Below are 27,157 nucleotides of genomic sequence, written 5' to 3'. Positions count from 1 at the left end.
GTCTGAGTGACGCGGCAGCGCAGAGGGAGCGCTATCAGAGGCGCACAAAAGGAGGAGCACCCCGGCAGAGCGGGGGAGACCATTTCAGAACCGCCGCCACCGCTGAGAGTCACACTCACTTACCTCCTGAACTGCCAGAGGAAGGCAGAGGCCATTGCCCACGCCGCCGCCACCGCCAAGAGTCAAGGGACAGCTGACTCCGCGCCGCCGCTCCGGGAGACTCCAAATCCCGGCGGGCACCGCGGCGGCGCGTCTGAGTGACGCGGCAGCGCAGAGGGAGCGCTATCAGAGGCGCACAAAAGGAGGAGCACCCCGGCAGAGCGGGGGAGACCATTTCAGAACCGCCGCCACCGCTGAGAGTCACACTCACTTACCTCCTGAACTGCCAGAGGAAGGCAGAGGCCATTGCCCACGCCGCCGCCACCGCCAAGAGTCAAGGGACAGCTGACTCCGCGCCGCCGCTCCGGGAGACTCCAAATCCCGGCGGGCACCGCGGCGGCGCGTCTGAGTGACGCGGCAGCGCAGAGGGAGCGCTATCAGAGGCGCACAAAAGGAGGAGCACCCCCGCGTCGCGGGACGCGAGCGGGACACCCGGGGCGAAGCCCGGGCAAAGGGCGGGCCCTCTGAGGCCCTCAGAGGTCAACAGTGGTCGGGCGGGCCACCCCATCAACATTGTCAATAAGGTTAGTTTCCTAATAAGCTGTCCACAATGGCTGATTGTACCGCTACAAGTGATAATGTTGACATCCTGATCCAGGACGCAGAGTCCCCGGTAATACTGCTAACGTCGTTTGAGGCATTGATAGATACTGCGTTCAACGAGATAGTTGAGACTGAAAGGAGATTTTCAATGGGTCCGACGAGTATTAACCTACTACATGCCACCGCCAGTCTCAATGGTAATGGCAATACCCATATAACCCCTGAAATAATTGTTGTAAAATCCTCACATCCCGCTACAGAAGTACCAATTGTCTTAGACGATGATGACACTGTTACATACATAGCACCAGAAGTGACTCCTGGCCATGCCTCAGTAAAAACATCTACAGAGGCCGCAAACAAGGTATCTGATAAAGTTGCAGCCAAGAGAAAGAGGGGCCCTGCTAAAATAACCTACAACAAACGGAAGCAGCCACTAAGGACTGTTAACCAACCAACCCCACAAAGTATGTGGAACAAGGGGAAGAGACAAAAGTTGGTCCAGCATATAGTACCCACACAGGATCAACCGCATCTGGGTGATATGGTCGTTATAAATAACGAGGGGTCAAATAATATATCTATCTCCACCCAGACTGAGCCCCTCCACGGAATTGACAAATCCAGTCATTATTCCAAGTCAGAGGGGAACCTTATTGAGACTGTTGTCGATACAATTTAAAAAAATTTGGAAGGTCAGATGATCAAACAATTTAATAATATTTTTAAAAGACTTGATAAATTGGAGAATATAATTAAAAACGAGGATGCTAAGAGAAAAGGTATAGCAAACTTGGACAAAATGAGAGTAGAACGATTGCTAAAAGACCTTGAAACCACTACTCGTGTCCTTACTACAGGTGACCATGGCAATACAAGGACAGTGGAACAACAAGCTGTAATTAATCCAATACAGTCTGACACACCAAAGGTATCTAAAAATAAGGGCACAACAGGCAGTAACTTGTCTGCTTGTCAAACCAACACCCCCTTACCCCCATGTAACCCTACACATGGATATGTTGCTTCGACTAAATCCTCTGTTTCCGCTAACGATGCAAGCGGATCATCAATTAATTCTATCCGAAAGAGTAATGTAGCGAAGCAGACCACCTTAGCCCAGAAGGGTCCTGTCAATCACAGCCAGCACGACAAAAAGATTATGCATGAGGACAATAGGCCTATCAAACATCAAGGCCCGGCCCTACATCTTCCACCTGAGGCTTGTCCCTATGTTCTAGTTCTGGCTGGAATCCCACCGCTTAAGGAAGGTCAAGGAGAATCATGGGTTCAACTTCACAACAAGTGTATAGACTGGCTAACAAAGCATAAGGGGGTGGGTTATGATATTGCAAAAGAAATCATAACCACACGGCGAGTAACCTGGGTCGGTCCCCTTTACAAAAACATCAATGGGGACTGCATTGTAATTAATTTTAGAAAACCGAGCACAGCAAAATATCTGCTGAACAATAATCCTGGTCGTCATGGCCCGTCTACTGTGGTGACCCCACTACCCTTAAAATATTTTTACCGTCCTCCCAACAAGTTGATGCAACCCCCCCCAGTTTTTCCCTTACAGAATAGGTTTGGAATATTCCAGGACCTGGACTCTTTGGACTGACTGCCCACTGAAACCACTAAACCACTTCCTGTGTGTTCTGAGGCAGCACAGTTAGAGGAATCACCCCCAGAGGCGACCCTGTTAACACTGGAGATCTCTCCACCCAGTCTACTAAGTGTTCAACAAAGCGTTGTTATACCTAAAACCGCCCCAAGCACTAACCAGGGTGCATGTTTGAGGAATAATAAAAATAATAACCTAACAATTCTTAGTTGGAACATTGCGGGCCTGAAGTCCAAGATGGGAATTCCTTCATGGAGGGATTGCGTCAATTGTTATGACATAATGATGTTCCAAGAAACTTGGTGTGTTGAGGACTTATTGTTTGAGGGGTATAGTTGCCATAATAGGACTGCTCTGGCCCCTTTGGTTGGTCGTCCAAGTGGTGGATTGTCCATTTGGATAAAAATTACTGCTGAAGCGAAAATTGACGAACTACAAACAAATTGTCCTAGTTTCATGGCACTCTCGTATACTCAGAGGATAAAACTGTGTTTAATCAATTTCTATAACAATGATTTTTTGTCCCAACCTAACTCTAATTTTATTCTCTTATTTGATTTTATTAATGTAATCATGGATGGACAGGTATACGGAAAATTTGATGGCATATGTTTAGGGGGAGATTTTAATGCACATGTACATTCAAGAAATCCCCCATGTAAAAGAGGTATAGAACTGTTAGATTTTCTCTCTTCTAGTGAACTTGTTAATTGCATGGAGTATGCAGGTATGGAAAACCATGCATCCCCATTCCCCACCTTTATTGGTCACGGGGGTGGTACAACGATTGATTATGTTTTTGTTTCACACGCCGTTGCAAAGGCATTAATAAGGGCAGAAGTAGTGTGTGAAATTTACAGTGATCATTACCCAATTGCCATCCATTTATCAATACCGAAGGGTAAGTGTCCAAAACGCGAAATAGGCGCAAGGGGTCTGGAAGTCTCGACAGACAAGCTGAGGGTAATCTGGAAGGGAGCAGACAATAAGGGAATCCTGGCAGTAGTATGTAAGAAATATCCATCTTTGATTAAAGATTGTCTTACCACAGAGGACCAAGGGATAAATGTGGTTAAAGCGTTTTCTGAACTCTGCACTGTAATTAAAGGTGAAATTTCTAGACCAGCCTCTAGTAAGGCTGAGGAAAGGCCTAGGTGGTTCGATGCCCCATGCTCAAAAGCGAATAGGATGCTTAGAGCTGCCTTAAAAGCTGAACCGAGGGACATACTGCGGGTAAGGCTGCTTAGAGCAGAGTATAAGCTTGCTTTACGTACCAGATCAAACGATTTATTGAAAACCCACTGGGATTCCCTGGCACGATCTGCTGACCTAAAAGATACCACTGGGTTTTGGAAGGAGGTAAAGGAAATAAGATCTATCGGCTCAAATTTGACCGAAATCAACTGTAACATCACCGGTCCGATCTGGGTTGCGCACTTTGGCAAAATTTACGCAACACCAGATAATACTCCTTTGTTGCTACCCCCTCCACACCCAATGTCTATTTCCACACTTGAGGTTTTTGATGCTATTTTAGAAAGCGCCGGGAACAAAGCACCCGGATCCGATGGGCTCTCCATAGACCAATTAAAATGTGAACCAGAGTTTTGGGCTCCTTTGCTATGCAATGTTTTCAACAATTTAACTGAAGGAGAGATTCCGGAAACATGGTCACGTAGCATTATTGTTCCCATTTTTAAAAAGGGCGATAGGCTGGATCCTGGGTGTTATCGCCCAATTTCTTTAATAGATAACACCTTAAAAGTTTTGGGACAGATCTTATTTAAAAGGATAAGAACCTGGACAGATGAGAACAACATCCTACATCCTAGCCAGTTTGGGTTCCGCAGTAGTGTCGGAACGGTGGAACAATGCTTGAATCTGAACTTGATCATGGGAAAATATAATATTGCAAAGAAATCCCCTTTATATTTTGGTTTTATGGATCTGAGCTCGGCTTTTGATTTTGTTAATCGCTCCCGGCTTTGGTCTACCCTTCTCGAATATGGTTTGGATGACCATCTGGTACATTTTTTAGCTTTTTTACACCGTGATCTTAAAGCTTGTGTACGTGTGAATCAAATGGGTGAAGTTTCCAATGATATTAACATTGGTAGGGGGGTGAGACAAGGGTGTGTGCTGGCCCCTCTCCTATTTATTTTGTACATTAATAAACTAAGCGGCACTTTGAGCACCCTAACTAGTGATGTGCCCTACATTAATGGAGCCCCTATACCCACCCTTCTTTACGCAGATGACGCGGTCCTGATGGGGCGTACTCCGAAGGCACTGCGTATTTTAATTTCAGGGTTTGTCCTTTTTATGGCCGATTTAGGCTTAACAACCAATTTAAAAAAATCACTGATTATGAGCTGTGGGCCAAAAAATCACAAAATTCCCCAGATTATTTCAGGGTCAAATGTTTTAAAAAGTACCAGCACTTTTCCCTATTTAGGGCTCCTATTTTCAAATAGTGGTACGTGGCATGCCCATGTTTCTTATGCCAGGAATAAGCTGGGCAAGGCCATCAATTGTGTAACCTCTTTGAGGCAACCCACCCAAGCTGATGTGATAACTCCCCTGGTGAAGATATACCAAACCCAATGCATGCCAACCGGCACTTACGGCGCTGAGGTTTGGGGTTATACCAAGTGCTCCTCTATTCAAATAGAAGAAAATAGATTCTGTCGTAAGGTATTGGGGGGGGTTATCTGTTCTCCAACCTATGTATGTCATAATGAACTAAATATTCCCTACATAGAGGATTTTGTGAGATCAAGACCAGCATTGTTCTGGATAAAGATATGGAACAATACGGCTGCTACATTGACCCGTGACATTATTTTGGATTGTCTAAAGTGCGATAGGGGACACCATATTCCATGGCTGAAATCAGTAAAAGAGTGCCTCGCAAGCGTGGGTTTGGCTTCCCTGTTCACATCACCACACCTAATAAATCGCTCCCATAAGACCATCATCTCAAGGGCATTGTATGATTTATATAGTGAAGAGCGGGACAGAAAGAACCAGATTAAATGCACGGTTGTAAAATATTTGGCCTATTCTGAACCACACATTAAAAAACCTGGCCTACCGTACAGATATTTGCGTTTGCATCTTGGTAGATGGGTAAGGGGTTTACTGTTTCGTTTCCGAGAGGGGAGTATAGTTAATTTACTGAACTTCCCTCTGGGATACAATAAACATCTTGAAACTTTAAATTGCCCCTGTAACCCTTACATGAAGCAAAGTCTCATGCATTTCCTGTTCTTCTGTGGTTTTTATAAAAAATTTACTGTACATTATCTAATGCCCTATTGTAAGAAAAATGAATTGACTAATTTTAAATTGGCACTCCGGTCTTTCCAGGTATTGGGATCAGACGAAGTTATTTTCAGGATGAGCTGTTTCCTCAAAGCTGCTGTTAGATCGAGAGCCACCCTTAATATCGATGCATAATTATAGCACACTGCACTTTCTATTTTGCACTTTCATGATAAAGAATTTTTTAAACCTACCATTTTTATCTTTGGTAATTATGTGTAAATAGATAATATTATAACAATGTGATGTCCGTCCTTTTTAAACAAAGGTTTTAAAATTGTGTTTTTTAATATTTTCTTCTCTTAACAATTTTTAAATCTATCACTAGGGAAGGACAAATTTGGTACAGTTGTGAAATTATAATAGATTTTGATTTGATTGTGCTCGTTTTTTCTCGTATTATTCTCCAATTGTAATTATTGAATTTTTTGTTTGTACTTTTATGGATGTTTTCTTATTCCGAATAAAGATCTTTTGACTTGACTTGACTTGAAATCTGACCCCATTAAATGTTTTAAAATAGGTCAGGGTCAATCCTAATCTCAATAAATTTAATGGTAAAGGTGAATCCTTCCTAAATAAAAATAACTGGACGCCCTGTGGGAATGTAATGTTCCTAGCAGGCAGTCTCTAAAGTGGGGTTGACATGTTTCGTGCCTAGTTGTTCCAAAGGAATCGGGTGGCACTTCTTCAGGACCTATGTGAAATATAGTGCTCCGGGGAACCGGAGCGAGGGTAGGCATATCAGCAAGTTGCTGCCACCCTTCTGAGTGGGGCAACATCGTGCTCCCTGACACCCCTGTCAGGCAGTAGATCCCGTACTACTGGTTCCCACTACGCTCAGTACAGGACTACTAGGGCCCCATAACAGGCTACTCCCAAAAGTCTTTGAGCCTGTTTTCAGTTGTGCACTATATTTCACATAGGTCCTGAAGAAGTGCCACTCGATTCCTTCGGAACAACTAGGGACGAAACATGTCGACCCCACCTTAGAGACTGCCTGCTAGGAACATTACATTCCCACAGGGCGTCCAGTTATTTTTATTTAGGCAGGATCCCCTGTACCATTAAACGCATTGAGATAAGGATGGACCCTGACCTATTTTAGATCACCCCACACGTGCACATAACCACTCACTGCCCTCACACCCGCACGCACCCAACGGCTTCTCCATAAAAGATCTCCGACAAAGAGCCCCGGAAACGGTGAGCCCGTCGAGCATTGCAGCGCCGGCCCGACGAGGAGCAAGGCCCAATGATGAAGCATGACACCTCTCGGGGTGTGTGAGGGCAACATGACAAAAGTTTTGTCTTTTCCCCTTCCTCTTCTATCGACCCTTTAGGAACTGCAATCCCCTTGTTTTATACATTCTCCTTGGAGCCACGAGTGCAGGACCTGCCTAACGATTGGATCCTGGTCCCACCCTCCTCTTTCTCACCCATTAAATGTTTGCCATGCGCCTGTTAAAACAGTAATGCAAAACACTACTAGCTGATACCACATATCAATACTGTGACGTTTAAACCACGCCCAAGTGACTTGTAATGGTGAGTGTGTAGAAAGTAATGAAAGAAAAATCACACATTAAAACTATGCAGCTACAGCACTTTAGACGACTTTTGTGGAATTAAATTCAACAAAGAACATCAATCCAACTGAAGTTTTGTCAATAAATGTCATTGCTTTTCATTAAGCAGTGGAAAATCTATATCCCCACTGATCAGCGGAACAGAGTAGTTCATTAACTCTAGCTTCCATCCCATAATGCAAGGAGAAGTAGAATCTGTGGGTACGTTTTTCCCAATCTCAGGATAATCTAGAACCAAGTAGCCAAGTGGGAAGGGCCCAACCACTTTTCCTTGGTTTCCATGTCCCGTTCTTAGTTCGTAGTTGATGACAGAAAATTAAAAATAAGTCAATTTCTCACACAGTTATCATGTAGACAAATATTTGTGTCACTCTGTTTTACTCTGCACCACTGTACTCTGCGTCACTCTGCTCTGCTCCACTTTCCCTGCCCCACGTTATTCTGCACAATTTTACTCTGTGCCTCACTACACTTTCACTCTACTGTGCACCACTGCACTCCAAGACACTATATTCTGCAAGACTGTACTCTCCACCTCTGAACTCAGCACCACTCTACTCTGCACTACTGCACTATAAACCAATTGCACTCTATGTCACTGAACTCCACACCACTCTATTCTAAAGTGGTAGCGGAGCCGTAGGGGGAGGGCGGGTGGGCAGAAATAATATAAAAGTGAAAAAAAAAAGACTTACCTGCAGCCCTGCTCCCACTGACGGCCGCCTCGCAGCTCCTCTTGTCGGGCCGGAAGGGGATGGGCCCTCAGGGCACAGACTCCACACCCAATGAATGAGAGCAGCACCAGGATTGGTCGGAGCCGTCTGGTTTGCCGCTCAGACAGTGCCTTTTCTACAACCCGGCTGTGTAACAGCTGGGTTGAAAAAACAAAAGCGCACATGTGTGTTTGGCCAGTAAGACGGCCAGCCAAACACACATGCGCACTTATAAGTGCACACCACTTACCCTCCCTGACATGCACGAACCGCCCACCCTATACTTATTGCAGGGATCAGACAGCATAAATACAATTATAATAACACTGTGTTATTACCATTTTATTTCTCATCTGCTGATGCAGGTTGTGGGGCGTTGCTCCTCTGCCATTACTGAGGAGCCGCCCCTTCTCTCAAGTACTGCAATCACGGATGGTTGGCTGCCGTGTTGGTTCAGAATTTAAACTCACTCAAAGAAGAGTAAGGATCTTCCACCATCTTGGTGGCAGGCTGGCTTCTTTGCCATGTTCTATTACTATTAACTTACAAAGAGTTGCATTTGTTGTAAGAACAAAGTATCAACATCTTTTAAAGGAATAAACCAGGATGGTGGCACATTAAGTAATGGAAACACTAATACATTGTGGAGACCAGACTGGTGTAAATATAGCATTGTTACTTATCCTCCCTACATACTTTTGATCAAGCTATGATGGTAATGTTGTTGTCCGGGTTCCTCACTGCTGCCCAAAGTTTGCTCTGTAAAGAAATCCCTACCTTTTGGGAAATATTGAAGGGAAGGAATAATAAAGAAGTTCTACCTGCTGTATAGGAATGTGAGATTCTGGTAGGGTTGCCTCACCAAGTTAGAGATCAGTGGTAAGGTTGGTGGGTGGGCTCCACTGTGAGGGTGAAAGGGGGCTTAGTTTTTCTAACTGACTAAACAACCTTGGACGGGCTTGAACAGTCACTCACATCTTCGATTAGAGGTGCTGCACTTAGTGCTGTAATAAACATGTATATTCTTGGCAAATTACAGATAAGAAACAACATTTTTAATAAGACAAGTTCAAAAGGAGTTCTATTTTCTCTCTCTTGGATACTTGGAGAAGGATTTTGATGAAACAATGCCCTGGACAGTTATGTACACATTAGTAAGAGGATATTACACCAAACACATCTCCAGGTGTAGTTGGAGCATATCCAAATGAAATAAGTTAAAGGTTCCCTTTCCATGGGAGTGCGTACCATGGAATGCTGGGGCACCGTATTGGTTTAGTTTCTGGGAACACCATTCCAGCAGTAGGAGTGGGAATCGTGACGCTATGCCCCAAGGAACTCTCCAACGGGGAACGCCTGACCCAGGCAGATATGACATGTCAGACGGGAGGTTGCGTTGTTTATAAAAAGGAGACCGCACACGCAGTCCAGCACTCTACAACTGATTTGAGCTTTATGACAGCCCCATAACCAGGCTTCTTTGCTCCTTCTTCACCTCTGGAGACAAAGGAGTGCTTACTGTGTGTACTTTTCCAGGATTTGCTTGGTAAAGAGAGACTGGGTGGGAGCTTTTTTCTGTGTAGCTGGACTTCCTGCTGGGTGTATCCTTCCGTGGTTAAATATGTTTAGCAATTGTTGTGGCTAATTTCATGGCAACTATCAGTATTGAACGGAAGGATTTGTGGTGGAACATCACTGATTTCTCTCCTTGTACTTTTTCAGCTTGAGATTATAGTGCTCTTTGCTCTAAGCTATCATCTCACTGTCGTTCCCTAATGTCCTGTGACGTGCTTGGCTTTGGGGACTGGGCCTGATATTCAACAGTCAGCCCCATCTCAGAGGAGCAGCACTTGATCCTTGTAGGTCACCCAGCAACTATTATAGTAGACAATTCACCATGCTGCTGACAGGTCACATTGTACGCATTATGGTGAAGTGGAACTATCCAGTGGTTCTTCTTCACTCATTTAGAATAAGAGAATTAGCAGAATAGTTCTTTACCCAGAATTAGAGAATGCAGATTAGTTCTTTGTTCAGGCAAGTTCAAAATGTGAATCAGACCCCCAGTGGACAGCTGCCATGGTCCCGTAATGGCCATCTTAGGAGAGACCAACATAAATTAACATACTATCAAAACAAATCAAGGAATAATATAACATTATATGGTTCATAGTAGACCGCATACGCCAGAACAGTGTGCCCTATATATATCTTTTATGTTATTTATGTATTTATTAAGAATTTTATATAGGCTGTGTGCCTCTTAATAGTTACTTAAGAGTGCTGTAGATATTTAAATAAGTATCCAAAGTTATGGGGTAGTTTTTAACGAGAGAGACTGGATGAGCAGAATTGGACAACTGTCTCTGGGATTGTGGACAAGTGGGTACGTTCATACACACTTATTTGGCAAACTAATACCAGTCTGGGAAAATGTAATGAATTGCTTGGCGAAGGTATCCGGAATTCTTTTGGGACCCAAAGTGAAGCTATGTATCCTGCGGACATGGGGGATGAACTGCGTCATCATATCCAAAATTGATTTATAACTTTGAAACGGGGGTGGGCAGATGAAATGTCACACAACAATGTAGGGCAAGCACCCCCAGCATTAGAGAACTGGAAAAAAACAGATATGGACTGGTGTATGGGCGCCGAAAGCTCAGTGTATTAAGGCTGGGGGGGGGGTCCAGGAAAGTTTAAAACAATATGGGGATCTAGGCAAATGTTCAGAGGATATCAATGATTCACACCCCACACCCCTACTTCCAGTGTCTATGCTATGCATTCTACACAACCTGTATGTAATTATGTTGAAAGTAGTGTGTGCTTTTGCCACTACTCACAGGTAAGTATAATTTCCATATCCTTATTGTCATTGTTTTTGGGTCCATAGCTAAACATGTAGTGCCAAAGTGACTATATTAATGAAAGTGGTTATATGTTAAAAAAAAAAAGAAAATTACTTTTGAAGTTTAGTTGCAAAAGTGTAAAGCAGTAATTGTGCTGCAGAGGGGGACATTATCCTTGTTTAATATGAATGAGTGTAGACGCATGTCTAGTGAGATTGGTTCCTGAGGAGAATGAGTGAATAATGGAATAAGTGGTATGGTAACAGTGACAGAACTTCTAATAGACAGGAAGTAATCGTCAGTGAGCAATCAAATGTTGGTACTCAGCTTCATTAATCATTTTTCTATACAATATTTCCAGCATCTAATCATAGGACTAATAATAGATGCGGATCCTTCAATTGATGGTCCAAAAATACCAGGCGACGGGGGACACTTTGGTTGAATTCCCTGAATTAATGGGAAATATGCCAATAGTACATAACACATCCCAACTTGGGTAGAAGGTACAAAAGGCAACTCATGTGGGGCAGGCATGTACTGTATGTGTAGTGGAGTTTATGATAGCTGGCCTAGAAGCGTTACTTATTCTATTTATAAATAGAATGTGTTATCTAGGCTGTTTATACATATTGGTTTGTAGGACACGCACTTACTTAGATGAGTAATTAGAAACGTTTCCAAACAAAGTAATAACCAATTGAGATAGCTGGTACTGATACCAAGATGGGCTTGTGGAAACCCAAACAGTCGAAATCATACTAGATAAGCAATGGTGTGCAGGGGCGTAGTTTGGTTAGTATGACGGAGGGGCTTCAGATTTTCCGACAATCAAGCTGGATATCATGCTAATCATTATATGGTTCTTAAGGCCAATGGAAATGGAAATGAGTGTCAAGTGAGTGATTCTTAAAACACAGTATTTTGTAAAATCACCAGGTTTGTGTGTGTTTTTGTCTGAGTGAGTCATTAAACATCCCAGGTGAAATCAAACGGACATCTTACCATACCCGACTGAAAGCTCCTGTACCCAACTATTTAATAAATAATACATTTATTAGGGAGGGTGTAACACCCCAAACACCACCCCTGAAGCTACGCCCCTGATGCTGGGATACATATCTCTTCTTTATATTGGGTTTTAGTTGAGTGTATATTGTTACCAATATTTAAATCCAGACAAAATTTGGGGAAAAGATCTGAAGAATGTATTAGTAGGTGGAGAAGGAGCAAAGCCAGGCCTGCCTGTAAAACAAATCTCATAAAATTCATGTTTCAAATTGCCAGAGATTAATGATTTTTGTGATGCACTTTTTCATATGTTTTTGGAATGTTTGCAGATTACGGTCACTGGAAACAGGAAAGAAAAAGTTCTTAGAAGAAGCATCAGCTCACACCAAAAGTATACTTATTGAGTCTACTATCCAGAACCAAAGGATTTAAGGGAATAAGTATGCTGCATTGACAATACTCCTAAGAAAAAGATGAATACTGCAATTCGTAGGAATGCAAAAACGGCTCAACATAGTAGTTACAGGTGGAGACCTGGTCCAAGATGAAAGTTAAAAGATAAACTGATCAAATGGAAGACAGTGTACATAGAGTGAATGTATGGAACATACAGGTTTTGAATCAAACAAATAGCAGACAACCATTGCCTCAATAGGAGCACCTGACATGAAAGACAAGTAAATCTAAAAGTAAGAAAACCTATATTAAAACAAGACATTTTATGAGCAAACTGAAGATCCTCCGCACATTAATTAATTCTAAAGATTCTTTACAAATGTATAAGACGTTGGTTATTGGTAAGAAGAAACGTAAGACAAGTAAAGCTTTGGAAAAATGAATGTTACTCTTGCCAACATTATTCTACTATTTCTGAAGAGGATAATATAAATAGGTAGTTATAAGTTTATTCATCTACGTAACTTGATGATACATTTATCTTAAGGTACAATTATGTGTAGTAGAGAATATTAAATCTCTATTTATCTATATATACCTTCACAATATTTTGGTAGTCGATATCTTCTTGTTCCTCACAAAATGTCCACACTCTGTCAATAGCTTTGTGTCTGATGTGAAAATGTTGAGCAAATTCTCTTGACAAGGTAGTGTCTCTTAACACTGGTAATGCTGCAGGCACTGATGGAATTTCTAATGCTGTAGTTAAAAATGATCCAGAAAAGTGGGACTCCGTGTACTTGCCACTGCTTTGGTATATTGAAGCCCTGGGTTTAGCCCTGGAAACTTGAAGATGGTCTCTGATTGATTAAACCATTAAACAAGAAGGGTGATCAGGCTTCTCCAAGTACAACAAGGTTATATATATATGTATATATATATATATATATATATTGCAGCTCAAAAAGCACCAGAGCGCCGCACTCCCAGGCGGGTGCCTCCGTTGCGAGGGTGCACTCGCAAATCCAATTCTGCTCCACCTCCCAATAGCGAAATCTCCCGCAGGAAGAAAGGAAGCACTCTCGGAGGTACGTATTCACAAATTTATTTTACCACAGCAAACTGACGCGTTTCGGTCGGAACCTTTCTCTAAGTTTACCGAACCGGCAGAGGCGTCTACATTTAAAACATCCGGGTCATAGAAACCAACATAGGACATGCCTTCGGGGAAAGGAAAGGCGCATGAGCGCCATATTGGAGTGTCTGAATACCAATAGTCAATAACTCAACTTACACATCATAATTACGCCCTATATGGTAATTCAATCAGACAAAGCATAATTGATATTATGAAACACATGTTTCCTGCGCTCCTTCTAAACAAGTAATATCGTTAAAGTACAAATGTACGATAAAACTGAAAATTCACGTGCTTTTTCCATATCCCCACAAAAATCATCAAAGTGTAAATACTAATGATGCCATCAAGCCCTGGATGGGCTAATAAACTAATGGTTCTACCATTGGACCAAGGAGGACCATCACTCCATAAAATAAAATGAATCAAAGCAAAAACAAAAACAACAACCACAAGACCTGACATCATAATCAATAGCATATGCAGCAAGAAAAAAGTCTATCCAATTAGAGCTCCAATACCTGAAGCTAAATAATTTCACCAAGTTCATATATCTAAATTCATACATAATGAATGTAGGATAAAACCAAAATTGTCATAGATAATGTGTAGCAATAGCAAAATAAAATAAAAGTAGAAACAGAACAGAACCACAATCCAAGTCATCACCTAAATGTACCTGAAGGGATATCAGGTCGAGTACATATACAACTTCAGGTTCATAATCGACATGTGGCACCTATAAAATACAAATCTACAGGTGAACTGATGGACTCTACTCCCCCAAATGAGATGACAGTTCTTCATGTATATTCATACCCAATGGCATTTTGGTTTGCAGATCAATTATGTACCTGGACTCGAGTCTACGGAGGCGGACAAGCCTGTCCCCTCCTCTCGGGTTCTGGGGTACATGGTCCAGGCCAAAGAAACTTAACTGATCCCTGTTACTCTTAGGGGGGTGGGAGCGCACCAGACACGCCCCAACGTAATTACCTCTTGCATGATGGTTCATATAGTTCATTATTTCTCGCTCAATTCAATTCAAAGTGTTAATAGCCAGTGCTGTATTATTAGTTTCAATTCGTATCCCTAGACACGTGTTTCATGATTCCTCAATCGTCAGTAGGGAAAAAAGCAAAGTTCATAGGTTGCAGGGCGTGCTGCCTCATCTCTCAAGACCAGTTCCACTCACAGCATGAAGGCGCAGGCTCCCGAGCTCGTCAGCTCGCAAACTTTATATTCTTAGGGGGGTGGGAGCGCACCAGACACGCCCCAACGTAATTACCTCTTGCATGATGGTTCATGTAGTTCATTATTTCTCGCTCAATTCAGTTCAAAGTGTTAATAGCCAGTGCTGTATTATTAGTTTCAATTCGTATCCCTAGACACGTGTTTCATGATTCCTCAATCGTCAGTAGGGAAAAAAGCAAAGTTCATAGGTTGCAGGGCGTGCTGCCTCATCTCTCAGGACCAGTTCCACTCACAGCATGAAGGCGCAGGCTCCCGAGCTCATCAGCTCGCAAACTTTATACTCTTAGGGGGGTGGGAGCGCACCAGACACGCCCCAACGTAATTACCTCTTGCATGATGGTTCATGTAGTTCATTATTTCTCGCTCAATTCAATTCAAAGTGTTAATAGCCAGTGCTGTATTATTAGTTTCAATTCGTATCCCTAGACACGTGTTTCATGATTCCTCAATCGTCAGTAGGGAAAAAAGCAAAGTTCATAGGTTGCAGGGCGTGCTGCCTCATCTCTCAGGACCAGTTCCACTCACAGCATGAAGGCGCAGGCTTCCCTTGAACTGATGCCTGTTACGCTTATGTGCTTGATCGAAATGGCGCGCCACCGGGTACGCCTCATCGAAGTTGGCAATAGCACGCATGTGCTCTAAAACTCGCATCTTCAGTGGATTAACTGTGCTGCCGATATACCGCAGCCCGCAAGGGCATGTGAGGCAGTAGACGCAATAAGGGGTAGAGCAAGTTATAAATTTGTTGATCCTACGTTGTATCCCAGTATTAGGGATAGTGTAAGATCGTACTCTTTTACTGAACTTACACGCCTTGCACTTCCCACAAGGGGAAAAACCGCAGATTTCACCAAAAGCGTTGGTCTTTGGGGACTCGATCAAATGGCTCTGCACCAGATCATTCTTAATGGAACGTGCCTTCCGATACGTAATCTGGGGATTGGATGGTAAATCATCCTTAAGTAGGTGATCTGTCTGTAAAATATGCCAGCTTTTCTTGAAGGTTTTATTCAAAAAAGCGGCATCCTGGGAGAAGGTGGTTATAAGCCTAAATTTACCCACACTCTTAGCTGATGTTTTCTTGCTTTTGCTTTTGAACAGATCTTCTCTGTGTGTCGAGTTGGCTCTTTTATAAGCATCATTGAGGAGTTCCCCCCATACCCTCTCGTCTTGAAGCGTTCTATGCATTGACTGGCTGCCATTTGGAACTCCTCGTCATCCGTGCAATTACGCTTTATCCTGAGTAATTCCCCATAGGGGATACTCTTAACAAGACTGACAGGGTGACTGCTGGTGGCTCTCAGGATACTATTACCCGCTGTGGGTTTACGGAAGAGTTTACTTTTAAGTGTTCCTCCCTCTACATAGTTCGTCACATCGAGGTAATTGACAGTGGTTTGACTCACCTCACCTGAGAATTCAAGGTTCACACTATTCTCATTCAGTATCCCCATGTACTGTTTAGCACTCTCAGTTGTGCCGTTCCAGACAATAAATAAATCGTCAATGAAACGATACCAACTGATCAGGTTGCGGGTCCATGATGCGTTGTCTGCCCCCCAGGCCACCTGCTCCTCCCACCGGCCTACGAACAAGTTCGCGTAGCTGGGGGCGAAGCAGGTGCCCATCGCAGTCCCTGACAACTAACGAAACAGTTCTGTCTGGAAAAGGAAAATGTTATTCGTCAGGCAGAATTGTACAAATTCCATCAACATTTGATTATGCCTCATAAATTTCCCAAAGGTCTCTGGTCTAGAAAGTACTTTATGGCCAACAGACCATCACCATGATCAATAGCGGTGTAGAGGCTGGTAATGTCCAACACCATCAAGGTATAGCCTTCCTTCCACTCGATCTTACTCAGTTTTTCTAGAAAATCTGTAGTGTCACGGATTTGTGACTTCAAAGTCAGAACAAAAGGTAACAAAAAATGATCCACAAACATAGATAAATGTTCTGTGAGACTCCCCTGCGACACAACAATTGGTCTCCCTGGGGAAACAGTGGGGTTCTTATGCACCTTAGGGAGATGATAACATTTGGGGATGATGGGGTTAAGGCGTCTCAGGAACATATATTCATCCATTTCAAGAAGGCCTTCATTATGCCATTTTGTAATAAGCACATGATAGTCATTGACACTTTTCTGGTATTCTCTCTCTGTGATCGTCAGGTACGTAGATTTGCAGCCCATTTGTCTTGCTGCCTCTCTGTTATAATTCTCCTTTGTTTGTAGCACGATATTCCCGCCTTTATCCGCAAGTTTATACACTGTGTTTTTGTCTTTACACAGGGATTTAAGGGCCAGGTTCTGTGCATTGGAGAAATTACCATCCTGATCTTTTTTTATGAAATGTTGTTTCTTACGAAATGCCTTCAAGTCCTTTATAACGGCATCTGAAAACACATCGATGGCGTCATATACCAATTGTGGGTTAAAGGTGGAAACAGGTTTAAACGGGGTGGTTTCTCCTTCTTGTGCCACTCCTGTAATAGAAACTTGTTGTGACCCACTCAAAGCAGTGTGGTTCTCCGTCTCACTCCCATCATACAGGTCCTCCAGTACCATAATCGCACCAAGGTCTCTGATGATGAGGCTATCGGTCTCCAAAGGTCTCCTTGTTTTTCTCTTTTGTATTGTGGATTGCACCTTCGTCTTGAAGAACTTGTGCAATTTGAGCTTGCGGGTAAACTTAAAGAGGTCAATCCGGGTCTGTGCAAATTCCATATGTCTACGCGGGCAGAAGTTCAAACCTAACTTCAAGACTGATTCCTCGGTCTCAGACAAAGTTTTGTTAGTCAGGTTTACAATGGTGTGACTCTCTTCCTCCGTCACTTCCGTTTGTTGAACCCCCTCCTGCTCCGTGTTACCGGCGGTGAGGTTGATCTTTTTGCGCCCCCTCTGCCCCCGCCTCGTTTTCCTCCTGCTCCTCTTTCCGGGGGTTTGCCCACCCCCCCCCGCTTCGCCAAGACTGGCGGATCAACTTGAACTCCTCGCAAAAAGGAGTACGGACACGTCCTGATCGTAGGCGTCCCACAGTGTCCTCTTCTGAGGATTCATTCTCTGCGGCTGAAGACTCCGAGGTGCCAGGTACCTCAGGCTGCAGTGCAGGGGCAGTTGACGTCTTCTTCAGTAGCTCCTTGCGGGGTGCATCATACTTTTTTGCAAAAGTTAAAACCCTTCCCAAGGCATAATCCTCTTCATCTCTATCGAATTTGCTTTCCTTCCGCAGCTTGATTTTTCCTCATACGCTTTTAGTCGTATTTTCATCTGTTCCTTAAGTTCTGTAACTTTGTCTTGATCCTCTTCCTTGGATAGTTCGTTCTCCAATGCTTTGATATCTTCAAGCGCCTTTTCTCTATCGCTCCATGCGAACTAAACTAGCAGTCTTAAGCTTCCCTTGCAGGCCTCCGCCGTGTGTTCTGCCCACGCATCTAAAAGCAATGGGTCCGGAGACTCATAAGCAGGTACTGTGTAGATCCTAAGGCCCCGCGGGACCCTGTTCACATCAATATAGCTCTGCAGTGATGTTCCCTCCCACCATTTTCTTATTTCTCGCTCGCACAGCCGTTCGAGCGCTTTGCATTTGGTGGTCACGTTGTCACTGCTCGGACTGCCGCTTGCATTTTGTGTGGACTTGCGCTTATCCTTTTTATCCTTGCCTTTAAACATATTGCTTGCCGCCTCATGCCGCTCCGACTCACAAAACATATTCAAGCTGTGTTGGACTTTAATTTGTGTCCCCGCCTCCTCGCCTTGTGTACAGTGTTCGGGATTGAATCAATGCGCAAGTACGCCAGCCGGCGTCCTACCGGGATTCAGAAGCTGCGTCGGGAATTCTTGCCACTCGTTCCTTCGACACTGCTACTCCCTATGCATCCTTTCCGCTGTACACGGTGCCGCGCAAATATCCATTGCAGCTCAAAAAGCACCAGAGCGCCGCACTCCCAGGCGGGTGCCTCCGTTGCGAGGGTGCACTCGCAAATCCAATTCTGCTCCACCTCCCAATAGCGAAATCTCCCGCAGGAAGAAAGGAAGCACTCTCGGAGGTACGTATTCACAAATTTATTTTACCACAGCAAACTGACGCGTTTCGGTCGGAACCTTTCTCTAAGTTTACCGAACCGGCAGAGGCGTCTACATTTAAAACATCCGGGTCATAGAAACCAACATAGGACATGCCTTCGGGGAAAGGAAAGGAGCATGAGCGCCATATTGGAGTGTCTGAATACCAATAGTCAATAACTCAACTTACACATCATAATTACGCCCTATATGGGTAATTCAATCAGACAAAGCATAATTGATATTATGAAACACATGTTTCCTGCGCTCCTTCTAAACAAGTAAATGTAAATGTAAATGTAGTTGAGCTTATATAGCGCACAGCTACCCGCAGTGGGTTTCCCGGCGCTTGCTTAGGGAACCCTTCCTGATATTCCCCTGTGAGATAGCAGGGTATCCACAAGGTGAAAGTCAGGCATCCCGCCGCGAGGGGGCGTTGTGGAGATTAAGCAAGCTGTTGCCCAGAGTCGCAGAGTGTGAACCCGTGAGTCGAGGAGCCACCGGGGCGAGAATTGTCGAGTCTGTGGAATTTTTAGCCCAAGACCCGCCGAGGCGGGGAATTGAACCCTGGTCCAGGACCGATCTCAGCTTCCGGGTCTGCCGCCTCTAACCCCTGAGCCACACTCAGTAATATGGTTAAAGTACAAATGTACGATAAAACTGAAAATTCACGTGCTTTTTCCATATCCCCACAAAAATCATCAAAGTGTAAATACTAATGATGCCATCAAGCCCTGGATGGGCTAATAAACTAATGGTTCTACCATTGGACCAAGGAGGACCATCACTCCATAAAATAAAATGAATCAAAGCAAAAACAAAAACAACAACCACAAGACCTGACATCATAATCAATAGCATATGCAGCAAGAAAAAAGTCTATCCAAGTAGAGCTCCAATACCTGAAGCTAAATAATTTCATCAAGTTCATATATCTAAATTCATACATAATGAATGTAGGATAAAACCAAAATTGTCATAGATAATGTGTAGCAATAGCAAAATAAAATAAAAGTAGAAACCGAACAGAACCACAATCCAAGTCATCACCTAAATGTACCTGAAGGGATATCAGGTCGAGTACATATACAACTTCAGGTTCATAATCGACATGTGGCACCTATAAAATACAAATCTACAGGTGAACTGATGGACTCTACTCCCCCAAATGAGATGACAGTTCTTCATGTATATTCATACCCAATGGCATTTTGGTTTGCAGATCAATTATGTACCTGGACTCGAGTCTACGGAGGCGGACAAGCCTGTCCCCTCCTCTCGGGTTCTGGGGTACATGGTCCAGGCCAAAGAAACTTAACTGATCCCTGTTCCGCTTATGTGCTTGATCGAAATGGCGCGCCACCGGGTACGCCTCATCGAAGTTGGCAATAGCACGCATGTGCTCTAAAACTCGCATCTTCAGTGGATTAACTGTGCTGCCGATATACCGCAGCCCACAAGGGCATGTGAGGCAGTAGACGCAATAAGGGGTAGAGCAAGTTATAAATTTGTTGATCCTACGTTGTATCCCAGTATTAGGGATAGTGTAAGATCGTACTCTTTTACTGAACTTACACGCCTTGCACTTCCCACAAGGGGAAAAACCACAGATTTCACCAAAAGCGTTGGTCTTTGGGGACTCGATCAAATGGCTCTGCACCAGATCATTCTTAATGGAACGTGCCTTCCGATACGTAATCTGGGGATTGGATGGTAAATCATCCTTAAGTAGGTGATCCGTCTGTAAAATATGCCAGCTTTTCTTGAAGGTTTTATTCAAAAAAGCGGCATCCTGGGAGAAGGTGGTTATAAGCCTAAATTTACCCCCACTCTTAGCTGATGTTTTCTTGCTTTTGCTTTTGAACAGATCTTCTCTGTGTGTCGAGTTGGCTCTTTTATAAGCATCATTGAGGAGTTCCCCCCATACCCTCTCGTCTTGAAGCGTTCTATGCAGTGACTGGCTGCCATTTGGAACTCCTCGTCATCCGTGCAATTACGCTTTATCCTGAGTAATTCCCCATAGGGGATACTCTTAACAAGACTGACAGGGTGACTGCTGGTGGCTCTCAGGATACTATTACCCGCTGTGGGTTTACGGAAGAGTTTACTTTTAAGTGTTCCTCCCTCTACATAGATCGTCACATCGAGGTAATTGACAGTGGTTTGACTCACCTCACCTGAGAATTCAAGGTTCACACTATTCTCATTCAGTATCCCCATGTACTGTTTAGCACTCTCAGTTGTGCCGTTCCAGACAATAAATAAATCGTCAATGAAACGATACCAACTGATCAGGTTGCGGGTCCATGATGCGTTGTCTGCCCCCCAGGCCACCTGCTCCTCCCACCAGCCTACAAACAAGTTCGCGTAGCTGGGGGCGAAGCAGGTGCCCATCGCAGTCCCTGACAACTGACGAAACAGTTCTGTCTGGAAAAGGAAAATTTTATTCGTCAGGCAGAATTGTACAAATTCCATCAACATTTGATTATGCCTCATAAATTTCAAAGGTCTCTGGTCTAGAAAGTACTTTATGGCCAACAGACCATCACCATGATCAATAGCGGTGTAGAGGCTGGTAATGTCCAACACCATCAAGGTATAGCCTTCCTTCCACTCGATCTTACTCAGTTTTTCTAGAAAATCTGTAGTGTCACAGATATGTGACTTCAAAGTCAGAACAAAAGGTAACAAAAAATGATCCACAAACATAGATAAATGTTCTGTGAGACTCCCCTGCGACGCAACAATTGGTCTCCCTGGGGGTGCAGTGGGGTTCTTATGCACCTTAGGGAGATGATAAAATGTGGGGATGATGGGGTTAAGGCGTCTCAGGAACATATATTCATCCATTTCAAAAAGGCCTTCATTATGCCATTTTGTAATAAGCACATGATAGTCATTGACACTTTTCTGGTATTCTCTCTCTGTGATCGTCAGGTACGTAGATTTGCAGCCCAGTTGTCTTGCTGCCTCTCTGTTATAATTCTCCTTTGTTTGTAGCACGATATTCCCGCCTTTATCTGCAGGTTTATACACTGTGTTTTTGTCTTTACACAGGGATTTAAGGGCCAGGTTCTGTGCATTGGAGAAATTACCACCCTTATCTTTTTTTATGAAATGTTGTTTCTTACGAAATGCCTTGTCCTTTATCACGGCATCTGAAAACACATCGATGGCGTCATATACCAATTGTGGGTTAAAGGTGGAAACAGGTTTAAATGGGGTGGTTTCTCCTTCTTGTGCCACTCCTGTAATAGAAACTTGTTGTGACCCACTCATGTGACCCATATATATATAGAATCTTTCTGGGCACTACCGCAAAGGTTTTTATTTTTGTATCTGTTTGGGTACATTTGTGATTTTGTTATTGGAAGGAGACGTGCCAGCCTTACATATGATCCCTGTGGATCAAGTTAGCTTTTGCCTTGGCTTCTTCACCTACTAGCAGATACTTGTATTACAGTATGCTGCCAAAAAGTATTGTTCTACTGGCATTTTGTTTACCTGTTTTGTGGACTTTCGGGCAGTGTTAGCTGCCTGTGGGCTAAGTTGACCAAAATAGACATTAGTCGAATATCTAACCTGAAATAAGATGAACTGTTTTCAAAACATGTATTGTTGTCAATGTTATGGGACGTTTACTGTATTGTATTTTTATGCATCTTTCGATGTATCTTTTCTGATGTGCTTTTATGGTCTAATTTATTTAGATCGAATAAAGTTGACTTGACATTTGTCGTGGCCTGTTAGAAATTCTTAAATGGCTTAATATAGGGAATTATCTCATGCCGATTCCTTGAAAACAATATTGATATCCAGGAGTACAATTTAATCATATCCTGAGTTGGAAAGGTCACCTATTTATGATCAGAATGAATACAATGTCTTTGCTAAATGGGTTGTATCGCTAAAATTCTATATTTGACAAACATTCTGTCATTCCCTCACTCAATGTTTACAATCATAAAATAATTCTGGCCCCTTTGTACGGGTGTGCTCCTCTGGTATTGGACTTGAACACTAATGAGAAAGTTGCAATCCTTTTGAAGGAAAATGTATGCAAAGAATAATGTGTGTTCCCAAATATGCCCCAGTGTAAGCCATTTGATTAAAATTAGATCAACACAATATGACTTTTACCACTGAACATCTGGGAGTTAGGTTTGAGCACAAAAAAACTTTCTTAGAACTAAACAGAAATTGGTTATTGTTTTGCAAAAGTATGAGTTGACTGCTTTTGCTCTGGCAGCCTCAACAGGTTCCCAAATTGAAGTGCACGGCATGTAAAATTATATCTGAGGTTAGCTCTTTCAGTGTAGATGTGCAATACATACATACTAAAGCACTTTTTATGCAATCTAAAATAGTGCAAAAATCAACGTGGTACTTAATTCTGTTTGGCCCTTGTCCCGGACCCTCTATTCAATATTTTTAATTTTAAATGCCACAAATTGCACTGGACTACCATACCAGACGTACCACCATCAAAACTATTTGCTTTATATAATGAAGACTGAACTGAAGGCACTGAGACTTTATAAATAAATAGCTACAGTGCTGTTAACAACGGGTTGTTTGCAGTTTTGCCATACATGTTTAATTCCTAAATGCAAATCCTATACTTTCCCTGTCTTACAGGCCTTGTTCTTTCTACATCAATTAAGTTGAATTTATCAGTACTTGTTATCATTTATTATCATTGTCATTTAAATTGTACTGACTTGATGTATCAGTCTGTGTTAAAAATCCATCTTCGATACAAGGTGAGACTCTTAAGTCTAATCTTGACTTGTAAGGAAATCCACCTAGTTACCAAGTTCCCACTGATTTCCTTCACTGACATCTGGGGGTGTGACTTCTGCAATAACCACACTTTTCCGGCACATCGACAAGTACTCTCTTTTAAAACATATGCCTTATATTTCCAAATAGCCAAGTTTTTTCACTTTGGCAAGGCACCTGTCCGTGTGTAAGTTCAGAACAGGTATGAAAAGTAGCCCTGAAGGATATATTTATCCCACCTACATTTAAAACATAACATGTGATTTTAGATTGCATGTTTTCCTTTTAGCCTCTATTGTGGAACATTTCTCCTGCCTATAAATGATTGATTAGGGCCCCTGTAGAAATCTAAACATAGGCAGGAACACAGGAGTAAGACAAACCATAAACAACAAAAGACAACCTGCCTCCTAATAACAAAACGACACAAACGGGGATGATGGACGGACCGCTTGAGCAAATCAAACACTCACCCCCAGTCAACTGATCTGGGTTTAATCCATCACCATTCTTTAGCTCACTCGGCCACCCCAGTTCAGACATGGCTATATGCAAATCAGTCTGACCCTGTGCCTCATGGGAACAGTCCAGCCCGAACTGCCAAGCCATGTCTTCCCTGGACCGGAAACAAGCATCCTGGGACCGGTTTCGGATTCATAATCCTCATCAGCCAGGCTATCTTGAATCCAGTGACCAAGTGAGCAAGGGACTCACGTCTGAGCATACCCTGCCACACTTAGGGCGAACAAAGCGATACAAAAGGGGATGATGGACAGAGCGTTTGAGCAAATCAAACACTCACCCACAGGATCAGACTGATTTGCATATAGCCATGTCTGAACTGGAGTGGCAGAGTGGGCTAAAGAACGGTGATGGATTAAACCCAGATCTTTTGACTGGGTGTGAGTGTTTGATTGATTCAGATGCTCCATCCATCACCACCCCCTTTTGTACCACTTTTGGCCGCCATAAGTGTGGCAGGGTATGCTCAGACGTGAGTCCCTTGCTCACTTTGCCACTGGATTCAAGCAAGCCGGGCTGAAGACGGCTGGAATGCCAGAAACCGGTCCTCGGAAGCTTGTTTCCGGTCCAGGGAAGGCATGGCTTGGCAGTTCGGGCTGGACTGTTCCCATGAGGCACAGGGTCAGACTGATTTGCATATAGCCATGTCTGAACTGGGGTGGCAGAGTGGGCTAAAGAACGGTGATGGATTAAACCCAGATCTTTTGACTGGGTGTGAGTATTTGATTGATTCAGATGCTCCGTCCATCACCACCCCCTTTTGTACCGCTTTTGACCGCCATAAGTGTGGCAGGGTATGCTCAGACGTGAGTCCCTTGCTCACTTTGCCACTGGATTCAAGCAACCCGGGCTGAAGACGGCTGGAATGCCAGAAACCGGTCCTCGGAAGCTTGTTTCCGGTCCAGGGAAGGCATGGCTTGGCAGTTCGGGCTGGACTGTTCCCATGAGGCACAGGGTCAGACTGATTTGCATATAGCCATGTCTGAACTGGGGTGGCAGAGTGGGCTAAAGAACGGTGATGGATTAAACTCAGATCTTTTGACTGGGTGTGAGTGTTTGATTGATTCAGATGCTCCGTCTATCACCACCCCCTTTTGTGAAGCTGAATTCGGACAAGACGGAGGTCCTCATCCTCGGCTCCACCCCCTCAGCCTGGGACGACTCCTGGTGGCCAACGTCGCTAGGAACACCCCCGGAACCCACCGACCACTCCCGCAATCTGGGGGTCATCCTCGACTCTGCCCTCTCCATGACCAAGCAGGTCAACGCTGTCTCCGGCTTCCTGCTTCAACACCCTCCGAATGCTCCGCAGGATTTTCAAGTGGATCCCCTCAGACACGAGGAAAACCGTCACCCAGGCCCTCGTCACCAGCAGACTGGACTGTCGCATCGTTCGGACGGAGCACACAGGAGACGGTATGGTGATTTGTAGTATTCTTTATTGGCATGCAGGATGTATCGTTGTATCATTGGGGTGAGCTCCTGGACCCCTGACCTCCCACGCCTAAGTCCTGCCGCGGAGTGCCCTGACCTCCGCCCCTTGACCGGATGTGGTGTCCGGTGTCCTTGTTCCCCTGACCCTGGGCTCCAGGGTCCTAGTGCCATCCTGTGGGCACGACATCTCCCCCCTTGTTGCAACAAAGAGAGAGAGAGAGAGAGAGAGAGAGAGAGAGAGAAAGAGAGAGAGAGAGAGAGAGAGAGAGAGAGAGAGAGAGAGAGAGAGATGTGTGTAGTGATAGTCCCCTCACATCTCTTCGATCAGTCTCTTGGTCTTCTTGCATTCTCGCCTTGGTCGCTGTTCTCCGACAGTGGGTGCTGGATCTTCCTGCCACATCTCTCTGGTTTGTTCGTTCTTTGGCATGTCTCCTTCTTCTTCCGTTTTCACCTCTTTAAAGTGGGAGCTGTTTCTTGTGACTTGGTGTTGGCCAGCAGCAGCCGTGATCATGGGCCCGTTCACTTTCACCACCTTTAGCGGATCTTTTGCAAACGCGCTGTCTGACTTCCTCACCTGCCGCTGTTTCATAAACACCATGTCCCCTTCCTCTAACAGGTGTGGCGTGGCATGTCGTTTTTGATCGGCGTATTCTTTCATTTTTGCTTTCTGTCCCTTGTCTCTGATAGCTATTTCTTTCTGCTCTGCTTTTTTTTCTTCTTTCATCTGTGGCAGTCTTGTTCTGCTCACTCGCCCTAGTACCAGTTCAGCCGGGCATTTTCCTGTGGAACTGTGTGGTGTGTTCCGATAGTCCCTTAGTACCTGGCACAGGGCTTGCCCGATCGAGATTTGAGTCACTTTTGCTCTCTGCACCGCCTTTTTGATGGTCCCCAGGAACCGCTCAGCCATCCCATTCGCTTGTGGCCACAGCGGCGTTATTCGTCTGTGACGTATGCCTAGGTACGCCATAAATCTTTTAAATTCTTCGCCTGAGAAGGGTGGGCCATTGTCCGTTTTCAATGTCTGTGGCGAGCCCCATGCTGCAAAAATGTCATCTAGCACTGGTAGCGTTGCGTTCGCCGATGTTGACGACACTGTCTTTACTAGGGGAAATCTGGAGTACTCGTCTATCACAACCAGAAAATAGTTTCCTGTTTCTAGCGGCCCGTAGAAGTCAGCTGCCAGCTCGGTCCACACCGCCTGTGGTAGCGGGGACATTTGCAAGGGTTCTGGTTTTGACAGCGGTCCTGTTATTTGACATACGTGGCATTTTGTCACCATCTCTTCCACCATGTTATCGAGTCCCGGGAACCACACTTTTTCCCGGAGCATCTTTTTCGTGGCCACCATGCCTCGGTGTGATTCGTGTGCCAAGTCCACGGTTCTTTTTCTCAGCTTTTGGGGCATCACTATTCTGGTGCCTCTCATTATTGTACCGTTTTCGCATTCGGACAGCTCCTCATTTATTCTTTTGAAGGCCAGCAGTTCTTCTCTGTCTATTCCTTTTCCTAAGCACATGTTATTGTTTACGTGTCTCCATCGTTGCGCCCTGTTGATTCTCATTGCCTCCTGCATGGTGGCGTCCTGTTTTGTTTCTTCCTTTAGTTCACTCTCTGTTATTGTCGCCGGTGTACTCAGTTTCAGTGCGAAGTTCAAGTATTCTTCTGCCATTGTGGTCGCTCGTGACTTTTGCGGCAGGGGGTGTCTTGACACATAGTCTGCTGGGTTTTGTTCTTTTCCTGGCTTGTG

At 44.1% G+C, this 27,157-nt stretch overlaps 1 protein-coding gene across 3 annotated transcripts in view; it reads right to left on the bottom strand.

Annotated features, from left to right (window-relative positions):
* Positions 1–27,157, bottom strand: part of REPS2 (RALBP1 associated Eps domain containing 2) — a 1,083,293-nt gene that overhangs the window by 768,116 nt on the left and 288,020 nt on the right. The window lies entirely within an intron of this gene.

This window comes from Lissotriton helveticus, chromosome 8 (assembly GCF_964261635.1).
Source record: "Lissotriton helveticus chromosome 8, aLisHel1.1, whole genome shotgun sequence".
In the NCBI taxonomy this organism is placed as follows: Eukaryota; Metazoa; Chordata; class Amphibia; order Caudata; family Salamandridae; genus Lissotriton; species Lissotriton helveticus.
Note: the sequence above shows the minus strand (reverse complement) of the source record. Positions and strands in the feature narration are given on the sequence as shown.